Below are 16,078 nucleotides of genomic sequence, written 5' to 3' on the forward strand. Positions count from 1 at the left end.
CAGGCACAGAGCCTGGGAAGAATCAGAAGAAGCTGACTGCTGCTGAAAGACAAATAGCCTGTGCTGCAAGTGTCCTGTGCCAGGATTTCTGTGCAAGCCTGAAGAGAATCCTGGCAGGAGTCCAGGACTGGCTCCTGCATGAGGCCAGGGGGATGATGGAGCCATGCCACTGAGGCCAGGTAGCTCTTACCTGCAAATACAGACCAAAACCTTCTCCACAACTTGGTTATTAAGTGCCTGCTCTGGCAAGGCTGACAAGCAGAATCCTGGTTTGGCTGCTTTCCCGGGAGTCCCAGCTTGTGCTGGGTCGTGAGGCCTCCTGACAACTGCACACAGGGAGGGAACCTCTCCTCCTCTGGCTCTGGCTGGAGGGAGGGAGGGAGGGATGGATGGCTGCTGGGCTGGAAAGAGTGGCTGAGCAGCAACTCCTTTTCTTACTAGATACTCCTTTTCTTCTTTAGGAGCTTTTGAAATGAGCTGGAGACAATGAAATGAAACCCAAGCACCAGCCTGGCCACTTGCAGAAGGTCAGTTACAGAAAGGACTGGATAAAAAGAGATTTCCTTCTTGCATCAGGGAGACAAGGAGGCTGGGAAGGGTGCACCAGCAGTTAAGCACCAGCTACATTGCATTTCCCAATGCATAAGACCCACTAAAGCAATGAGGAAGCCCTGTACTTGCAGGGCCATCCCTGGCTTCTCAGGGAGGGGAAGGACTTGATTTACCATCTGTGTTCAAACAAATACAAGTGGGAGAAGTGATGTCCCCCAGAACATACATCCATCTGTGAAATACACCAGTGCTTGAAAGACAAAAAATTTGGCAAGTGATACCTCTTCAGTATGACACAGCTCTTACTTAAAAGAAAACTAAATTAAAGTGATCTTGACTCTGAAACTTGAAAGTGATTCCAGATTACACAGCAGCCTCTTAGAGTTGAGCTCCAAATACCTAAAAATAACATTTGTTCCCCTTCCTATTTATTTATTTATAATTTTTGGAAGAGCATCCAAGGACCTGTAATGCAAATGGCAGCTAACATGCAACTAGTCCTGACAGCTCTGCCTGTAGTAATCAGGAGGCTGGATCACTAGAAGAGCACCTCTAAAGGAGGGGATCAATGCTGAGGGCACCATGTCCATCCTTTAGTCACCCTGGTGGCTTTTGTATGGTTTGGATGCCCAGGATCCCTCCTGGGGTGCAAGATCACCCCAGCAGTGCTGGGGATACCATCTCAACCACTGCGCCCTGTGCCAGCACACCCCGATGCTTCCCTGCAGGTGGGTTTTTCTTCCCCATCGCACGAGGGAGTAAATTCTTGTATCCAAAACCTCGTCAGACCAGCCAGTGCTTAGCTTATTAGTACTAAGAGGTTTGTGAGTCTTAAACCAGTGATCTTATTAGCGGGACCAATATTAGGAATCTGTAGGAGTCCTGTTCCCTCTTGGGGCTGCCCAGGTTCAAGGGGCAGAAATCACAGGGTTTCCTTTCGATTTTTGGTTGGCCTGGCCAAGATCAAGTTAAGTTCTGCTGACCAACCAAATGATGGCCGGTTCAGGAGCGCACGGCTTTTCCTCCCGTCACCACAGAGGAGGCTCCATAAGCGTGTGATGCTCCCGGCTGCGGAGAGTGGGTTTGAGCACCAAACCGACATTTTGAGAGCTTTGGGGAGAGCTGGTGAGGGATATCTCCAAACGAAAGGAAGACTGTGCAGCTTTCCCACCTGATGTGTGCTTAGGAAGCTTGTAGTGCTCCTGACCTGTGGTGCTCCAAAGCAAGAGGCAGAAGGGGCGAGAGGCGAGAGTGGCTCCGGTGGAGCTGGAAAGCCGGCCTGCTGCAGCTCTCCCAGAGTCCCCGTCCCTCTGCGGCAGCACCGAGCTGCTCCGTGGCAAAACCCTCCCCTCCCACTGCCGCCGGAGCCCTGCGGCTCTGCCCTCGCTCGCTGCCCGGCCGGGAGGGCGGCGGGCCCGGGCCGCGGTCGGCAGGTGGCGGTGCGGGATAAGGCCGGGCCCGGCCCGCACAGCCTGAGGGCAGGGAGCGGCTCCGCCGAGGCGGGACCGCGCCGCAAGGGGCCCCGTCCAACCCGCTGTGCCCCGGAGCCCGGCGGAGCCCGGCGGCAAAGCTGCTTCCCAGGGGCACCAGAGCCGCGGGCATCTCGGAGGGCGGGAGGGCCCCCAGGAGGGAGTCCCACGGGCAGTGGGAGCGCCCGCCCCTCCCGGCATCAGCTGCCTTAGCCCGGGCGAAGTTAAACAGCAGGACCTGTCCTGGCAGCCAGGGGAGGGGGACCTGCCCCCACACCTCTTGCTCAGACTCAGTGTGACTGGCGTCCTGCCAAAGCCCCGGAGCCGGACAAAAGCCAAAAATGTCCACCCTGTGGACCATGGCAATGGGGGAGGAGACCAGAACGCCATCCCATGGGAAAGCAACCTCAAACCCGAGCCGCCGATTCCTCCGCGAGGAATGAGCAAAGCGAGGATGGGATTATACATTGTCTCCCTCACACAGGCAAATTCGTTCACCACAGCTATTGTTGTTACAGCGAATACCAAAAGAATTAATGATTCATCACTTAATTTCCTCTTCCCCTCCTCCCTCCACCTTTATTTTGCTTTAATAAACTGGTCTGGAGCCAACTGCAGCATCAGGTTAATAATGACTTTAAGCACCATTTATGCTGCTATGGCGGCAATTTAAATTGTCACTTTCTATTAAAAGGTCTAACTCCAAATGGGTTTAGCTGAAAGCATTGGCACTGACAGTGCAATTAAATAACGAAACTCTTTTCTTGGGATGTCAGTGCAAGCACATTTTAAATAGGGGGTCAGAAGCACCTAGCTAGTTTAAACTACAGTATAGCTTTCTAGTGAAAAACAATACCTGATGCAGGGAATTTTTTCCATGCTATGTGACAGTTTTCTTTGTGATTGTAAGAGACTTTAAAAAGTGATGTGCCAAAGGAGTCCAGCAGCCTTTGAAAACCTCTTGTCTTCACAATAAACTTGGGCAGTGCTGCAAGAGCAAAAGCCATCATTTCTCAGCAGATACACATGAAAAGATATTCATCCTAAAGGACTCTAATTTACAATCTTGATTTCCTCCAGAGAGTTCGTAAGAACAAATCACTTTACTGGGCATCCATCTGATCCTTTGTCTCTAGTTTTATGGCTTATCTTTCAGAAACATACTATGGATGGTGCACCTTGCATGTCTCACATTCTTTTTATCTATGGCTCTGGAGTAATTTATAAACCATATTGTTCTGTGGGAAAATACACTCCTGTGTATAGGATTTTTACAGCTCACCTGTGAAAATCACATCCTCAGCTGGCTGCAAAACAAAAGCACTTTATTTGCAAGCTCTGTGTAGCAGCTGCAGTGCCAGTGCCAGGCTGCCCAGCCAACTCCTCCTTCGCTCCTGCTCTGACTCAGCTCTGCCGCCTCTCTGGGTCTGGCCTTTTCCTCCTGCACTGACCACAGGCTGATTCTCCTTTACCAACATCTCCTGATCTTCAACTCTACCCCACATGTTAAGCTCCTTATTCTTTTGGTATCAAATAAAAATCCTTTTGCTGCAAGAGGGAGACTCTGCTACTATTTCACATGTAGAAGGCATTTAACATCCCAATCAAATTACCCAGCTTGATTGTTATAAATCAAAGCATCACAAAAACATGCTTGCTCAGCTTGTGTTGATTTTCCTTATTCCTACAGAAGAGGCAGCCTGAAAGCATGGCCCTTTGCTAGACATCAGACAGAATACCACAACTGCGATCCTCAGGATCTGTGCCTTAAACAGGAAGTTAAAAAATACCTGAACAGCTTTAATGGCTTGTATTTTAATTTTAACAGCTTTAAAGGTTCTCCAGTACATGACAGTGTCCCTTATGTTATGACTACTGTGGTTTTTCTGAAGTGCATTACATGTGCTGGGAATAAATGAGTTACCACATTTAAGCTCCCCCTGTCTCAGTTGCTACAGTTATTGCTCTGAAGGACACAGAGACACATCTTGAGATAAGTATTGGTAGGACATCTATGGATATGATATTTATGTCTACACAACTACATTTCTAGCTACAGAGAACTCCACCTTTTACCACTTCACTGAAAAGAAAAAATGCAGCGGCAGATTGATTTATGGCTGGCCCTTACAAAAATAATATGCAAGAGAATAGGATCAAAAGTCAAGTTCTTTACAGAATTATGGATGTTATTCTGTTTTGTTTTTTTTAAGAAAAGGAGAACAAGAAGAAAAATGTACTGGTATTCTGAGGAATGAAAGAAAGGAATGAAGAAAATTGTAGAAGTGAATCAAGAGTACATGCTGTTAGAACTTTTTACTTAATAATTCTGTCATCATAAATGCCACATATTTGATAAAATGAAAACTTTTCATGAGAACAACCCTGTTTTCCAGTTTCAGTGGAGCTCATATTCTGTGCAATGCCTGAACCCTGCCTCTCTCTAACATTTGTCTTCTGTTTTTTCTGTCTTCAACCTTGCTGGACACACCTGGAGTAACCTGCTCTCACTGCCCCTGCCCTGAGTAGGGGAGCAGAAGAGGTGCTCTCTGAGGGTGCTGTCTGTCCTTAGAAGTCCTCAGCCAGTCTGTAATTCCATGAAATCTAGCATGAAACGAGGTGTTTCTCCAAGACAACATCACTTGCTGTTTCCTGGGTGTCCTGCCCATGGGTGATGGGGCTGGATAGAGAACTGGCAGTGGCACATGAAAGCAGTGAGTTCCATGGGCGCAGGCTCAGTTCTAATCTCCTGAAGTGGTTACTGATTCTGTTTTCTCAGGGGAACACTCAGCTCCACATAGTTTTATACAGGGCAATAGATTTCCAGTGGCATAGAAACAGCTGCCACAAAGGCCACCAGTGGTAGTGGGAACTGCAAGACAAAGCAAATGAAAGCAAAGCAGACACCCCTTCTTCCAGACCTGCATGGACCAGGAGTACATGTGTGCATTTGGGAACCATGCTGAGTAGGTAACAATGCTGTGTTCTATGTCTGTTTTTAAACTTGAGGCATTATACCTGACTTTTAGAAAGGAAACAGGTTTGTCAAGTGTTGCAAAAATAGCCAGGCATTATTAAAAATATACTTATGGTTTGAATACATTTTCTCCAGTATTCTAGTTTATTGGACTAAGCTGATAAAAGCCTAGTTCAGACAACTGTGAGATTTAAATACATACATATATATGTGTGTGTGTGTATATGCATGTATATATGTATATATACCCCTTTTACTGTATTCTTTTAATTGTTTTGGTGGTGTGGAGGGTTTTTATCTTTAGGATATAGACCACATTTTCAGTATTTTTTGGATAAAAATGTATTTTAAAATTGGACTTTTATTTTGAGTGAAAGCTGAGATTTTTGCAGAAAATAAGACTTCAAGAAAAATTTGAATTATTAAAATATTTAATAATTAAATACCAAGTAATGTGAGGCAGAGATAACAGTGTGGCTTTTTGCAAGCATTTCATTGAATTAGTTTTACTGTCATGAATGTTTCAGTCATAGTAAACACCAAGCAATTGTTGTCTGATGTTTATACAAATTACTTCCTGGACATGCAAATGTTTGCACTGCAGAAATTGGTTCCTAAGTATTACCTGTCAGTCAGACAAGGTAACCATTTTCTGTTGTGAGACTCAAACACCTCCTCCCTACCTCCAAATACACAGCTCAACATTTGGGTGGAACCTTCTCAAATTCTTGCTTCCACTTACAAAGTGAGAATGAATTGGTGGGGAGTAAATATCAGAGAAACTGTAAACTGGGTAGAACTGAGAGAGAGAGAGAAGGAAAAGAAACAAAGGGCATCAGAGAAATCTTTTTCTGAAAATTATTATGTGGGAATGACAGTTCTGAACCAGGACAGGTACCATACTGTTCAGCTGTCAGCAAGGGCTGAAGGATGCTGAGGGAGCTGTGATAGCTGCTGTATGAAGGTGCTAGTCAACTCGTCAGATGCTAGAAAAGAGGAAATTGGTGGCAAGAGCAGATAATAGAAGAGGCAAGTGGAGATAAATCAGAGAGATGTTAGACTAAGGGAGAGAACAGATGCTGCCATGGGAACTGCCAAGCAAGAGTAGAAAAGCTGGCTTGGGTCTCAGATAGACCTTACACCCTGCAGCTTACACATTAACATGAACAATGTATCTTGTAAAACAAAAATATATTCTAAGAAAATAACAAAATGATGAGGGGACGAGAGAAATAGGCTATCAGGAATGCAAGAAGTAGCTGGAAATATTTAATGAATTTGTCAAGACAAGAGAAAGATGTGTTGAAAATCTTTCTATGGTTTAGCTCATAGTATGTTGAAATTGCTTCTGCCTTTTCAGCTTAGTTGCGGTTAAAAAGCTGCCTAAGGTTACAGTGTGAGCCATATCACTGACACACCACTGTCTCTGATGGTTCTTACATCTGAAAACTTTCCTGTTTTTTCCCAGTTTCCTCAAGCTAATAAAATTATCTCTTCCTGCAACTTTCCCTCACTAGCATGCAAAACATCTGTTTTTCTTTCTCTTTCCTGTTTTTCTTAACAATCTCTTTATAATGATCTCTGTCCCCTCAGGAAATCTGGAATATATCTATTGCATGTCCTGAGATGATGAAATGTAAGAGGAATAAGTAACAGCTGTTTTGAAAATGGTTCAAGAAATAAGGAGAAAGTGCCCCACAGTGTGGTTCCTAGTGGCCCTAAATCATCTCCTTCCTTCCTGAAACAGACGCTGATGAAATGCACCTTGATCCAGTCTGTGCATTTACATTGGGAGAGTAGTGTCCTGAGACAGGCATGGAAAGAGGCTTTGCAGGTACTCAAACAGGGTGGGCATCTGGGATGGGCTGCTGCAGCTGTCCTCACTCGTGCAGAAATGCCACGGAAATCAGCTTGCTGGCTTCAGAGTAGCCTGTAGAGATGGGGTTGGTCTCCTACTAAATGTCAGCTGCTGGCTGTGGGTAAGAGCCCAAAGCAAGTCCTGCAGGCTCGAGGTCCCAATCCTCACTAGAAACATCCTACGGATCTCTCCTTCCTCAGCCCCAGCCCTCCTTACAGAGGGAGCAGAAGTGGGATGTGCAAGGTGTACCCAAGCCAAAGGCGAGTCACCTCAATGTGTCTTTGTAGCCCCAGTCTTCCAGCAGGTCAGTGTGGACCTTCTGGAAATGCAGGAGTGCCAAAAATCAGACATCTGGAGCTAGAATTTCTATTTCAGCTTGAAAGACACAATTAGGACCTTCTGAGTATCTGTCTACTGAAAGATACTGCTTTTGCTTCCTTATGGGAAGACAGGCTCTGAGTTCACCTAATGAAATGGGCATTGAGCCTTTGCCGAAGAAACCCCTCCTGAGTTGTGCCAGGTATGATGTCCTGAAAGTCCTGCTCTGCAGACTTCTGCAAACAGGAGCCCGAATCCACAGCCACTCAGGAGCCTGTGTCTCCATTCAGGATGACTGTGGTGTGTGCCTACGTGTTTACTCCAGATGGAAGAGGATGACAGATTAACACTTTGAAGTAAGTAGGATGAATGTGTGCCAGGAGTAGAAGGAAACTGCACTCAGATAAAATCAAGATATGTACATAGTAGATGACAATACTCATTAGAACCCCATTCCACTTCAAATTGCTTTTCATCTCTGGCAGGTCTTTTGCAAATTCGCTTAATTTGTAATCTTCCATATCAATGGATCATGAGAATTAACACTGTCAGGAGTATGTCAGTGCTGCTTAGGCAGAGCTGCACTAGAAGAAGGTGGCATTTCTGCAGCATATTTGCTTGAAGCATAATAAATAAAGCATGGCTATCAGATTCCATTCAAATGTTTGAGGAGGCAGAAGTGCAAAGAAAATGAAACTTCTAAATATAAATGTTTGTTCACTATATGATGCTCTTTGTTTATTTTTTAAGGCTGATGTGAACTTATTCTTAAATTTATTTGGTGACAACTTTTTATATTACTCCAGATTCCATTTTGCTCTTTGGACAGTCACAAATTTCCAGCTGTACCCCCTGACAGCTGCTAAGATGATGTGACAGCCGCTGATAGGATGTGATTATTTATAGTAATTTATGGCTTCTTATGCTCAAGGAGTAAGCTGATCTGAACCGGTCTTTTGGCTAATACAAATGCCAGATAATAGAGCTATCCAGACCCTCTCTGCAAACAAGGCCTTTAACCTTATACTTTGGAATAAATCATAACAGTTCTGCCCAAAAAAGTCAAACATTTGAATTTGGTTCCTATTTTTTAAAGTATTATTCAAAAATGATACAATTCCAAATTGGATAAGCATCAGAAGAATTCACTTGTCTATTTGTGTGATGATTGAGAAACACATTAATGTTTCTTGTCCTCCTGCATCCATCTCTGGAGGGACCCTTTCCTGCAGGCAAGTGCACTTCTGCCATTGCACAGATGAAAAAGCTCAAACTCAGGCTGCTTGACTTCTAAAGAAGTTCTTGCCAAAACAAAACAGATACCACAGCTATGATCTCCTTCACTGTATTCACAAGACCGCTATTTCTGTCCAAAAGAAGATACAATGGAAACAAAACATTTTAAGAGAACAGTACCATAAACCCCCAGAGTGATACAGGTTATTCATTATCAAGGCAATATCAGCACAATGTGAGTATTTAGCTGTTTTATACTGGAAATCACAAAAAATGGCCATTCCCTTGGGAAGAACATAATTGCTTTCTTCAATGCCTTGTTTCTCTCTGGCAGCCTGAGCTGCCCCTGCCTGTCTCTTTGAGCTAGGGGAGAGTCAGTGGAACCCAGGGGGTGACAGTGCAAGTACACCAGACACACCAATTCCAGAAGGGAAAACCCCTCACGGGTCTCCACAGTTGGTCAGAGGTTGCAGAAACGTCCTGGGGTGCACAGAAAAGGCTACAGGGTATTTTGCAAGTTAGTGTTTCAGGGTTTTTTTCCTTTTTTGCAGAACCACAAACAATTTAGCAAGGTTTGTAAATCCTCAAGCAGGGGTACCCCCAGCCTCAAGACAAGATCTGCCCCTGGGTTTGCAGTTTTGTGTCTGGGGCACATTTCCTCAACACATGTGAACTAGAGGCACAGGTACCATTTGCACAGAGAGAGATGCACTAGAGACAGCCATGCAGCCTTTCTCTTGCTAACAAGTTTCATAATTTTCTGGTTTACTGTGACCTGTGTATTATTTCATAACATCCCAGACCTGCAGCTACCCCTGCACACTTTAGGTGTTTGTCTGAAGCCCAGCTTCCAGTTTTCATCTGCAGACAGTGCATCTTTGAGCTATTACAAATGTGTGCCTAATGTGTTTATTTGAAGCATAATTTTGTGTTTGTCTCCAGCCAAACTCTGCTCCAGATGCTCTTGCTTCTCTACCAAACCTATTCACCTTTCCGTTTGATTCTATTTGTGTGCGAACTACAGGACAAAAATTCGAAATTGAATGCAGATGTTTGTGCTCTTCTTTCATCTTCACAATTCACTACAAACTCAGACAGTGCCTGTGGCTTTTCAGTGTTTTCTAAACCATGCATGTAGCAAGAGCTATAGCATTGAGGTAGCTTTCAAAGAGCAACAAACTGAAAACATCCTTTTTCCTGACTGTAACTTTCAAAATAAAATTTCTAGTAATTACTTAGAAGGAAAAAAAACCTAAACCTAAACAAAAAAAAGTAGGAGCTTCATTTTTTCACAAGCTGTGTTTACATAAAGGTAAAAAGTACAGTTTCAGGCTGTAGCACTGATTTTGTAGGTAGTGCAGGATTTCACCCATGCCCAGGCTGTTGGCCCAGGCAGTCTCACTGCCATGGTGACTAAAGTGTTTTGCATCCATATATGTGTGCTCTTTTGTCCTTGCTTTCTGGTGGGTGCTCTGCTTGCTCCACAAAACAGTATACCCCTAGTTTTGGAGCATGTTGTGTTTTGGGTTTTAAATTATGTTACTATATTTTAATTATATTATTATATTACAGTTTTGCTGTTGTGTGTGCATGTTCTGGTTTGGGGTTCGGGTTTTTTTCCTCTTCCCAGTAATAGCAATAAAAAGGGAGCAGAAAACATTTCTGTTGTGTTATGACCTGTTGGAAGAAATGCATGATGTGTCCTGCCCAGCACCTGACTGTTGTGAAAAAAGCAATCTGAGTCATTAAGGGCAGAATGCCTGAGATGCCCCAGTCAGATTAACATCAGTAACTTCTGGAGACCCCTGCTCTCCCCTCCAGAACCTGCTGTAAAACATGACCTCAAGCATGGTTTTGGCTCTGCAATCCCTATTCCATAAAGAGGTCCTCAGCTTTTCTTAAAGTGTCCTGAATTAAGCTGAAAAGCAGGAATTTCCATAGAAAAAAACCCCCAAAACCAATCAACCAACCAAAAAAACCCAAAAAATCAACCCAATGAATTTGTGTCTAATTTCATCACTCTGAAGCATTGTGGTTTTATTTACATTACTTTTTTATTTTAATGATTTTCAAAATGTTTCATATTTCAAGATTTGCTTTGAACAGCAGATGCAAAAAACTCCCGTAGGAAATGTTAAGCTGAAATGTTTTTACGTAAACCAAAGTTACAAAATAGCTTCCTGACAATAAATCTTTTAAAAATCACCCCTCTTATCAGAAGCCTCCCTTCAGATGAACTGGGATTTTTGACACAAAACCTCAAAATTCTTGACAGCCCTCCTCTAGAAGCTGGGGGTTATAAATCAGGATTGAAAAGGAAAAGTCTACAGAAATTCACCCTAGAGACAGAATTTCTTAATCCTTATCTATTCCTTTTGATGCTCAAGATCTGTGAGGTTTGTCTTTGCCCATCAGTGCTCTTGGACACACATGAGATGCTCTCAGAGTGGCATTTACTTGGTCCTTAAGGCATATTTGTCTTACTGCTCATCAACACACCTTTGGGGAAAAACTTCTTCCATTGCTGAAAAGCTCTGCAATCAAATATGTGTACTTTATCAGAGCAATGGCAGGGAAAATGCACTCCCTGCCTCTACTCTTCCTCAGGATGCTGATTGTTGGCAACCCCCCTCACCACCAGTTTGGCGTCCTCATTTTATAAGGCTCTTTCAGCTCTTTGTTCTACTATGAAGTATTGTGAATTTCCTTTCTGTTGTTCTACTGACACATGCAATTGCTCCTAAGTTACTTTAAAAGGGTAAGATAGGGCAAATAATTACTCGTAACTGGAGCAAAGTGTAACAATACATCAAAAAATTAATAGTTTGATTCTGTCTCTGTATTTCTCCCCTTCACTGACTGCCAGAAATTGATCTGCTACTTTGGAAGTAAGATAAAATCAAAGCTGTTAGCTTCAGATTTAATGAAAACCTCCCTCTTTTCTCTTTTATTGCTTCTCTACTGATAAGAGTCTTTGTCTAAGCTGTCCTCTTAAGAGCACAAAAGCTTCTGGCACACCTGATAGTCTTTTTAAAGTAGAAATTTGTCCACCTGAATAAGCACTGAAATTACGATTCAGTTTTGTCATCTTAATTTATTTCATTGTAGTGACTGTATTTATTTATTTTTATAGTTGCTGTCATGATGCACATAACAAGCAAATCCTCTCATTAATTATTTTACAGTGATACAGATGTTCCTTTTCTTACATTAATGAGCCACCTTCCCTGGAATGGGTAGTGTATTGCTGCTGGTTGGTGAAAAATCAACAGATTTATAGTGGAAAGGGCTGACTTGTATGCAGGTCCAACTGTATATTATGCTATCGCTGAAAAACAGGATTTAATTTAATTATTAAACATGTACATGCCTTTGAAATCTGTACAATTTTAGCTGACTTTCCTTATCTGGTTCTTATCTGGGTATCCAAACCTGTGAGAAATATGATGTGCAGTCCCCAGTTGCACTGGAAATCGATGACTTGTTTTTCTAACACAAATCTGTCCTGTTAGCTTGAACTCTGCTGAACATAATTTCTGCCCCCAGGGCAAAACTCAAAAAGTTGATTTTCCTTCCCTGTAATTTCACCCAGTTCCTCTGAATTTTCATCTAGTGCTTCATGCTTGACTAAAGCATAGCTTTGTTTTGGCAGAGCACACAGAGGGAATCTAAATTTCTTCTAAAGGGAATTGGAGATACCTCTCTTCCTGAGAGGGAATGAATTAAGTCTAGGTTTTGGCATTATTTTAAATCATCAGTTAGTATTATTTTTCCACTCATCTTTCATTTTCCTTTCCTTTCAGTGAATGTTCCTTTTCCTTATATTTATTTCGCTTTGCATTCTGTCCATCACAGGGAAAAATGAATGAAAAACCAGTTGCTTGCATTTGTATCGAAATTTTAAGCCAAGTTTAAAGACTCCTTTACACAAGTTTTTGCTGACATGATGAGTTTCTTGCATCAGTATAGATCACATCCTGTCATATAAACATAGTTGCAGGTACTTTTATAGAGCTCCCTGTGTCCACACTGTACCAGAGGTACTGTTGAAGTTCTACCTCCTTTTCCATGAAATTGGCGTACAAATGCAGCATTTCAAATCCAGCAACAGCACTTAAAAGGATAATTACCTCTCCCATTAATGAGTGTTAAGATCCTTCTGGCATGATTCAGTTTACCACTGTATCAGTTAGCCTCCACATTGTCTTAGGCAAATGCAGTGGGAGGAGGTTAAACAGTTCAAATAATTTGTCTCTGTCAAACTGTCTGATTTATCTGTGTGATTGGAGGCCCATGACCAGAACTGTCAGCAGAAGAGAATCAGATAGGTGTAGTAACCTTTCCTTCTGGTACCTCTGGAGTACGCTCATCTACAACTTAAATGCTTTACTTTTACAACAGAACCTGAAATGCCTACCTTGTTTTTTACCCTTACTTAGCAAATGCAGCTGCTCCACATATTGGTTTCTGTCCCTGGAGTTCAAAGTTGGTGGGACCCTTTCAGAATCAGCTGGAACCTTCTCCAGGTAATGTAATGACTAAAGGAATGTAAAGGTCTTGAAGTTTGTGTACCCTGCTAGGAGGTGAGTTAACCTTGTCCCAGAACTGTTTGCAGCGTTAGGTTTGTGGTTGGACTCAACCATCTTAAAGGTCTGTCCCAAACTGAATGACTCTCTGAAAGGGGCTGCATTTCCCATCTTTCCCATCTGCACTGATGATGCTGATGTCTGCTGGACTTCCCACAACCAAAATGCAATAGTCTATCGTATGTATCCTGTATAACAGAGCTTTGAGTTTGTCCCGTGAGATAACCTGCAGGATCTCCTGCTGTTCAGTTTCTGAGCCACAGCTGACATCAGGTTTCCTGTCTATAGGCTTGGTCCCCCAACATGGGGTAGAGGGGCTGTGTCACCTTGTGAAGGCCAGTATTCCTCCTTCAGGGAGACACCACAGATGGCATCAGCTCCTCTGGACCACATGCCGTGGGCCAGTGATCACAACAGGCATCCTGTTCCACAGAACTAAGAAGACCCAGTAATCCCTGCAGTGAGGCAGGTGAAAACAAAAGTCATCATAAAAATGGAAGAAAGATAAGCATCTGCAGTGCTCTTCAAAGACAAACACAAGTACAAGCAAAGGGCAAAGTGAAAGCAAAGGTTTCTTGAGAAGAAACAAATCTGAGTTGTGCAGTGTCTGGAAGGGGGCTGAACCACCGTCGTGGTTTGACACCGGCCCAGCGCCAGGCACCCACGAGAGCCGCTCACTCACCCTCCCCTGCCACAGCTGGGCAGAGGAGGAAAAAGGAAAAAAATTAACGAATGCTTCATGAGTTAAGGACCGGGAGAAACACTTCAAGGGTGAAACAGACTCAACTTCAGTTGTGAAGTGAATTTATTACTAAAAGAATCAGAGTAGAATAATGAGAAATAAAATAAGTCCTTAGAACACCTTCCCCCCCCAGCCCTTCTCTCCTTCCCACCGACAGCACAGGGAGACAGGACATGGGGGTTTGGTCAGTTCATCACCAAGATTTCCTTCCGCTGCTCCAGGAGAGGAGTCTTCCCCTGTGAGGCCGTGGGGTCCCTCCCAGGGGAGACAGTTCTCCATGAACCTCTCTGATGTGGGTCCACTCTCAAGAGCAGCAGCCCCACCGCCCCTGCTGCAGCGTGAGCCCCTCCCACGGGCACACAGCCCTTCCAAAACTGCTGCACCAGGGCTCTCTCTGTCCACAGGGTGCAGTGCTCCAAGGACAGGCTGCTCCAGCCTGGGAGCAGGGCACCTCTCTCCACCGGGTCTTCCACTGGATCATAGCCTCCTCCAGGCATCCACCTGCTCTGGCATGGGCACCTCCCCCACGGGCTGTGGGTGGATCTCTGCATCCCCTGTGGATCCCCATGGGCTGCAGGGGCACAGCTGCTTCACCATGGTCTGTACCACGGCCTGCAGAGGCACCTCGGCTCCTGTGCCTGGAGCACCTCCTCCCCCTCCTTCTTCACTGACCTTGGTGTCTCCATGTTGTTTTCCCTCACATGTTCTCACCTGCTCCTCTTCTTGGACTAGAATCCCAAAATCTTGTGACTTTGTTTTGATTTTATTCCTAAATATGTCATCACAGGGGCATCACCAACCTCTCTCATTGGCCCAGTTTTGGCCAGCAGCATGTCCATCTTCAGAGCCATCAGACATTGGCTCTGCCAGACATGGTGGGAAGCTTCCAGCAGCTTCCTCACAGGAGCCAGCTTTGTGGCCCCCCTGCTACCCAAAACCAGGCTATGCCAAACCAATACAACCACAAAGCACTCAAAAGCGCCTGGTCAACAGAGGCAGGGAACTATGTTCAGGGGTGGTTTTTATTCTGAGGAGCTGTGACAATCTCTTAATGCATCTAAATGGATCTATTTATAAACACTCTTCTATTGCTGATGGTGTTTTGGGGGTTTGTTTGGTTGGTCAGTTTTTCATGGAAAATACAATATATTGAGCTAAAACCTGGCATGGTGAACTGGAAGGAAAACGTACTTGGGCTCATGGGAATTTGAAGGTTTTGCTGTAGAGACAGCATTTGGCTTAGAGGGCAGTACAGAGAGGGCACTGCTGAAGAGCCTGAGCTAAGAAAGTGTGCACAGAGCAGCAGACCTCCAGCTGTGGCAACTGAGGGATCATGGCATACTCTTCAGTTTGATTCATTACATTCAAGTGCTGTCAGGCAAATATTGTTGCCAAGATAAAGTCCAGAATGTGAGGAAGAGGTGATGCACATTCCCCTCAGGACATATGGCAGCTTTTAAGGAAGTGGATCCAATGTTTGACCCAAAAATGGCAAACGATGTTTTTAACAAAAAAGAATCACAGTAGGTCTGTGGTTCTCTTTTTAGACTCTTTTTAGAGTGTGAGAGGCTCCAGTAGAGGAGGAGAGTAGGATGGATCCCTACAACAGCAGGTGGGAATTAATCCTTAACCTCTAAACCCCAACCTGTTAATTTTCTATATGTTTAAGACAAGAAACTCAGCTCAGTGTATGCTGCAATATTTGTTCCAAACTGGTATTTCTGAATGGCTTAAATATGACTGTCAAATCCAAAACTGTTATTGAGTTCAAGGAATTCTTGAGTCTCTTATACTTAGTGTAAGAATGTCTTTAACACATACATTGCCAAACCTGCCTCATTCAGAAAAAGGAATTCACAGGTAAGGGATTTTTATTTTTAGCTTTCAGGGAATATAAGGACTTGGCAACCAAATTAGCAACAGATGGGAATCCTGTTGTGTCTGCTCAGGAAGAACATTCAAAGGCCTTGAGCCATCTTTAAATCTTAGCAATCCTAATGAGGTTTTGGTCACATTTTGGAATATGTGATCACCTGAAAATAGCTGGATAAAAAAAAATCAGGCAAACTGTGTAGAAAATGCATGGTCTGTTAAGGTCGTTTCCATCTCTACTAGCAACTGTTTCTTCAGGATGAGAAAACAGACTTTCAAATAGAAAATAGGCTGGAATAGCATTTCATGGATTTTGCCTGTATCTTTCTGCAGCTGGGCAGCAGCAGATGTGCTGGATGGAAGATGCTCTGTGCAGACCATGATAATTGGGCAGATACCACATTCCAACAGCCAGTTACTGTAGCATCCCTTCTTGTGAAACTGGAAGGTTCTCCTCCTCACCTCTCA

The sequence above is a fragment of the Corvus cornix genome, chromosome 1, assembly GCF_000738735.6.
Source record: "Corvus cornix cornix isolate S_Up_H32 chromosome 1, ASM73873v5, whole genome shotgun sequence".
Lineage (NCBI taxonomy): Eukaryota > Metazoa > Chordata > Aves > Passeriformes > Corvidae > Corvus > Corvus cornix.